Consider the following 6,000-nt stretch of genomic DNA (forward strand, 5'->3'; position numbering starts at 1 on the left):
GAAAAATTTTCGCTAAACTCTCATTCAGAACATCATCTATCATACGCAGTCCATTATTTGGTTCTTGTTGATCATTATCAAAGAAAGCAGCACTGTAAGTAACAAGTAGCAGTCTCTTGCCATTGTTTTGCTAATGAGACGATTCCTCTCTCTATCTTTTATTTGTAAGCGGCGGTAGCGCGCACAAAAGCAAGCTACGCCGCGATCGGCGACAGGCCATAAGTACACAGTATCAGAGTATGACAAACAATGCATGACACAGTACAGTAATGCATTTTCAGCGTAGAGTGACGTAAACACCTATAACAAAGAAAACTGCGCTTATCAGATCAAAGAAAAATAAGCAATCAATTCAAACCAGACGAAGCACGTGAAAAAGGAAGGGTACCTGTATAAATAAGGATGGAGCGCCTGACGCATAGCAATGCTACCTGGTAAAGCTTAACTGCTAAGCTTACAACTCGAACCATTCATTTGACCTAAATTGTGTCTCATATTACAGTGGACCAACTTTGTTTCGATTTGGAGATGCGGCCTAAAACTTTTCTCTCCCCTTGAATTTAGAGTCTCAAATTTCAGGTGCAGCTTAGATTCGGGAAATTTTTTTTCCTTGATTTCGAGTCTCATTTTTCAGGTGCGGCTTAGATTCGAGTGCAGCATAGACTCGAGTAAATACGGTAATGTTGGCCTGGCTCATGCCAGAGCTACAGAAGCTTGTTAGACCTTAACTTTTCCTGGTGAATTGAATGTTCAGATAAGTTACGGGTTTGCTGCTGGGTAACATTGTCGACCAGCACTAATATTTCGACAGGAGCACAACCTGCCATTCTCAAGGCACAACTGCAAGGAGGAAGTAATATGCAAGGGAATTTAATACCTCGGCTCACAGAGGAGAAACAAGGAAGATACCACACACAGAACTAGTAACCTCAGAGTCAACACACAACCAAAGGTAATCAACATCATAAATATCGATAGTGACTATTAATCAACAGGTGAGGTAGTACTACTTCTGTTCCTCTGTTGTGTGTTGACTCTGCAGTTACTTGTTCAGTGTGTGGTATCTTCCTTGTTTCTCCTCTGTGAACCGAGGTATTAAATTCCCTTGCACATTGCTTCCTCCTTGCAGTTGTGCCTTGAGAATGGCAGGGTGTGCTCCTGTCGAAATATCAGCAGTGGTCAACAACGTTACCCAGCAGCAAACCCGTAAGTTATGAGGTGCATTCAAGTTCTAAGGCCTCCGATTTTTTTTCTCCGGACTGGAAAGAGATAGTAACATGTGCATTGTTTTAAAATGAGGCCGCTTTCATTGCCAATACGTCCCAGAGATGGCAGCACCGTATGGCAGATGGAATTTTACCGCCAGTGGCGAGAATGAGAACTGTTTTAAATACTTAAAATGGTGACGTTTTCCTTACTTGAACAGTGTGCAATCATTTGTTTTCTGAATTTGCATGGTGTGAAACCAATTGAAATTCATCAACAGTTGAAGGAGACATGTGGTGATGGAGTTATGGATGTGTTGAAAGCGCGTTCGTGGGTGCGACAGTTTAATGAAGGCAGAACATTGTGTGACAACAAACCGAAACAACCTCGGGCTCGCACACGACATGATCGAGAAAGTGTTTTGGGGGATCGCCGAACGACTGTTGAACAGATCGCCTCCAGAGTTGGCATTTCTGTGGGTTCTGTGCACACAATCCTGCATGACGACCTGAAAATGCGAAAAGTGTCATCCAGGTGGGTGCCACGAATGCTGACAGATGACCACATGGCTGCCCATGTGGCATGTTGCCAAGCAATGTTGACGCGCAACGACAGCATGAATGGGACTTTCTTTTCGTCGGTTGTGACAGTGGATGAGACGTGGATGCCATTTTTCAATCCAGAAACAAAGCGCCAGTCAGCTCAATGGAAGCACACAGATTCACCGCCACCAAAAAATTTCGGGTAACCGCCAATACTGAAAAAATGATGGTGTCCATGGTCTGGGACAGCGAGGGTGTAATCCTTACCCATTGCATTCCAAAGGGCACTACGGTAACAGATGCATCCTACGAAAATGGTTTGAAGAACAAATTCCTTCCTGCACTGCAACAAAAACGTCCGGGAAGGGCTGCGCATGTGCTGTTTCACCAAGACAATGCACCCGCACATCGAGCTAACGTTACACAACAGTTTCTTTGTGATAACAACTTTGAAGTGATTCCTCATGCTCCCTACTCACCTGACCTGGCTCCTAGTGACTTTTGGCTTTTTCCAACAATGAAAGACACTCTCCGTGGCCGCACATTCACCAGCCATGCTGCTATTATCTCAGCGATTTTCCAGTGGTCAAAGCAGACTCCTAAAGAAGCCTTCGCTGCTGCCATGGAATCATGGCGTCAGCGTTGTGAAAAATGTGTACGTCTGCAGGGCGATTACGTCGAGAAGTAATGCCAGATTCATCGATTTTGGGTGAGTAGTTAATTAGAAAAAAAATCGAAGGCCTTAGAACTTGAATGCACCTCGTATTTCTACAGGAGCTTGTTGATTCACTGCAGAAAGAAGAGAAACAGGACATACAGTATAATTATCTTCTTGCAAGTCTTTGCTGGTAATATACAGAGAAATACCTTCCACAGTGACTGTTCTATGTTTACTCAATGGTGTCTGTCAATTCATCATCTGATGATGATGACTGTTCACTCAAATTCATGATGACTGATGTTATAACATCACTTTTGTCATCAACTGAAGAATTTTTTTCTCAGCAGTCATCATATGCTTTTTTTAAATCATATTCTGCATTTTTCAACTATTTGAATTTTGTATGAGTGAAATCACCAGCGTCAAGAGTTGTTTTAGTATATTTTTTCTTCTTTTTCCTTTTTTCTTCTTTTTCCTTTTTTCTTCTCTCTTAGCTCCAAGAACATGATGTTTGGCATATTATGGTGGTGGGCCTTATTTCTAGCAATATTGCATGTAAGTCTTATGGGATTTGGATCTGCATGATGTGGTGGCAGTTGGAAGGGAACAAATAAGTTAATTGTAAAATGTTAACAGAATAAACAAGGGAAGATCAGAGCTTTAACTAATTCCAAAAGTTTCATCGCCCTTACAACTTGTTCATAAAGTGCATAATTACTGGCCAGCCACCACTGTACTTGACTTTTTAGTGAACTGGAGAAAGGTTATTTGTACTCCTGTTTGTTGTGGCATAGAGCATTACCAAAATTACTATACTCCTAAAAAACAGTCTTAGAAAAAGTGGGATCTCTATGAATTTTATAAAATTTTTGCTTTCTGTTTCTGGATGAGAGTTACGTTATACTTTTTGAATCATGTATCAGAAGTGAGCTCAGAATGAACCCCATATCACAGTATGTACATACAACAGTTAAATGTTTTCCAGCATTTTTTGGACAATACTACTTGCAAAATGTCAGTTTGTTTACTTGTAACAAGTCAGCTATCACAAGGCCACCACCAGCCACAGCAGAACCTTGCTCCTGACACTGTGTGATAGCCCACGGCTATGGGAAAGTCTCACTCTTGCCTGATGATGTGTGTCTGCTTGCCTGGTAGTGAAATATCCATCACTAAGCATGCAGTACTCAGCATGTTAATCATGGTAGAATGTGTATGAATCCACAGGTTGTCTCATTCTGTTGTTAAATTTTTTGCCAATATTTAATGTAATATGCTTGTTTGGCAACCACATCATCTGTTTTCACTCATTTGAGTATCTACCCCAAGGAGAAGCAAAGCGCATGTAGGCAATGTTTCATTGACAATGTGGAAAATGATACACCTATGCACATCTCTGAGTCAGATCTCACTATGGCTGGGTCTACAGTTTGCTTTGTTGAATAATATATGTTCACATAGTATTGTAAGCAACACATAGAATAATATATATGATGGTAGTATCTGTTCCCGAAAGAACAGTTACCGTGGATGACCATGCAGCTTTGCTAGAAATGAAATGATAATTAAATAGACACCCTAGCTGCAAGCAGGCGTTGATACACTTCATTGGGGACATGTTGAAAATGTGTGCCCCGACCGGGACTCGAACCCGGGATCTCCTGCTTACATGGCAGATGCTCTATCCATCTGAGCCACCGTGGGCACAGAGGTTAGTGCGTCTGCAGGGACTTATCCCTTGCACGCTCCCCGTGAGACCCACATTCCCAACATGTCCACAACACTACATTTGTAGTGCGCCTAATAGATGTTTGCCCATCATACTCATTACTCGTGGCAGATTAATCTACCAAGTCCCGTACGAGTTCAGGCATAGCGTGTGCGTTCGCACAAGAAGGTCAAAGGCTGGGAACCCATATTTTTAACTATATATATGACGGTAGTATCTGTTCCCGAAAGAACAGTTACCGTGGATGACCATGCAGCTTTGCTAGAAATGAAATGATAATTAAATAGACACCCTAGCTGCAAGCAGGCGTTGATACACTTCATTGGGGACATGTTGAAAATGTGTGCCCCGACCGGGATTCGAACCCGGGATCTCCTGCTTACAGGGCAGACGCTCTATCCATCTGAGCCACCGCAGGCACAGAGGTTAGTGCGTCTGCAGGGACTTATCCCTTGCACGCTCCCCGTGAGACCCACATTCCCAACATGTCCACAACACTACATTTGTAGTGCGCCTAATAGATGTTTGCCCATCATACTCATTACTCGTGGCAGATTAATCTACCAAGTCCCCTATGAGTTCGGGCATAGCGTGTGTAAGCAGGAGATCTCGGGTTCGAGTCCCGATCGGGGCACACATTTTCAACATGCCCCCAATGAAGTGTATCAACGCCTGCTTGCAGCTAGGGTGTCTATTTAATTATCATTTCATTTCTAGCAAAGCTGCATGGTCATCCACGGTAACTGTTCTTTCGGGAACAGATACTACCGTCATATATATAGTTAAAAATATGGGTTCCCGGCCTTTGACCTTGTGCAAACGCACACGCTATGCCCGAACTCGTACAGGACTTGGTAGATTAATCTGCCACGAGTAATGAGTATGATGGGCAAACATCTATTAGGCGCACTACAAATGTAGTGTTGTGGACATGTTGGGAATGTGGGTCTCACGGGGAGCGTGCAAGGGATAAGTCCCTGCAGACGCACTAACCTCTGTGCCCACGGTGGCTCAGATGGATAGAGCGTCTGCCATCTAAGCAGGAGATCCCGGGTTCGAGTCCCGGTCGGGGCACACATTTTCAACATGTCCCCAATGAAGTGTATCAATGCCTGCTTGCAGCTAGGGTGTCTATTTAATTATCATTTCATTTCTAGCAAAGCACATGGTCATCCACGGTAACTGTTCTTTCGGGAACAGATACTACCGTCATATATATAGTTAAAAATATGGGTTCCCGGCCTTTGACCTTCTTGTGCAAACGCACACGCTATGCCCGAACTCGTACGGGACTTGGTAGATTAATCTGCCACGAGTAATAAGTATGATGGGCAAACATCTATCAGGCGCACTACAAATGTAGTGTTGTGGACATGTTGGGAATGTGGGTCTCACGGGGAGCGTGCAAGGGATAAGTCCCTGCAGACGCACTAACCTCTGTGCCCACGGTGGCTCAGATGGATAGAGCGTCTGCCATCTAAGCAGGAGATCCCGGGTTCGAGTCCCGGTCGGGGCACACATTTTCAACATGTCCCCAATGAAGTGTATCAATGCCTGCTTGCAGCTAGGGTGTCTATTTAATTATCATTTCATTTCTAGCAAAGCGCATGGTCATCCACGGTAACTGTTCTTTCGGGAACAGATACTACCGTCATATATATAGTTAAAAATATGGGTTCCCGGCCTTTGACCTTCTTGTGCAAACGCACACGCTATGCCCGAACTCGTACGGGACTTGGTAGATTAATCTGCCACGAGTAATGAGTATGATGGGCAAACATCTATTAGGCGCACTACAAATGTAGTGTTGTGGACATGTTGGGAATGTGGGTCTCACGGGGAGCGTGCAAGGGATAAGTCCC

At 43.8% G+C, this 6,000-nt stretch overlaps 4 non-coding genes across 4 annotated transcripts; 2 read left to right on the forward strand and 2 right to left on the reverse strand.

The window, feature by feature from the left end:
• Positions 1 to 4,039: 4,039 nt before the first annotated feature.
• Trnat-ugu lies at positions 4,040 to 4,114 on the reverse strand. Its single transcript has one exon. It is a non-coding gene; the product is annotated as a tRNA-Thr (tRNA).
• A 368-nt stretch (positions 4,115 to 4,482) lies between these two features.
• On the reverse strand, positions 4,483 to 4,557 carry Trnat-ugu. The gene has a single exon. It is a non-coding gene; the product is annotated as a tRNA-Thr (tRNA).
• Positions 4,558 to 5,137: 580 nt separating this feature from the next.
• Trnar-ucu lies at positions 5,138 to 5,212 on the forward strand. The gene has a single exon. It is a non-coding gene; the product is annotated as a tRNA-Arg (tRNA).
• Positions 5,213 to 5,579: 367 nt separating this feature from the next.
• On the forward strand, positions 5,580 to 5,654 carry Trnar-ucu. The gene has a single exon. It is a non-coding gene; the product is annotated as a tRNA-Arg (tRNA).
• The last annotated feature ends 346 nt before the right edge of the window (positions 5,655 to 6,000 follow it).

This window comes from Schistocerca piceifrons, chromosome 2 (genome assembly GCF_021461385.2).
Source record: "Schistocerca piceifrons isolate TAMUIC-IGC-003096 chromosome 2, iqSchPice1.1, whole genome shotgun sequence".
Taxonomy (NCBI): Eukaryota; Metazoa; Arthropoda; class Insecta; order Orthoptera; family Acrididae; genus Schistocerca; species Schistocerca piceifrons.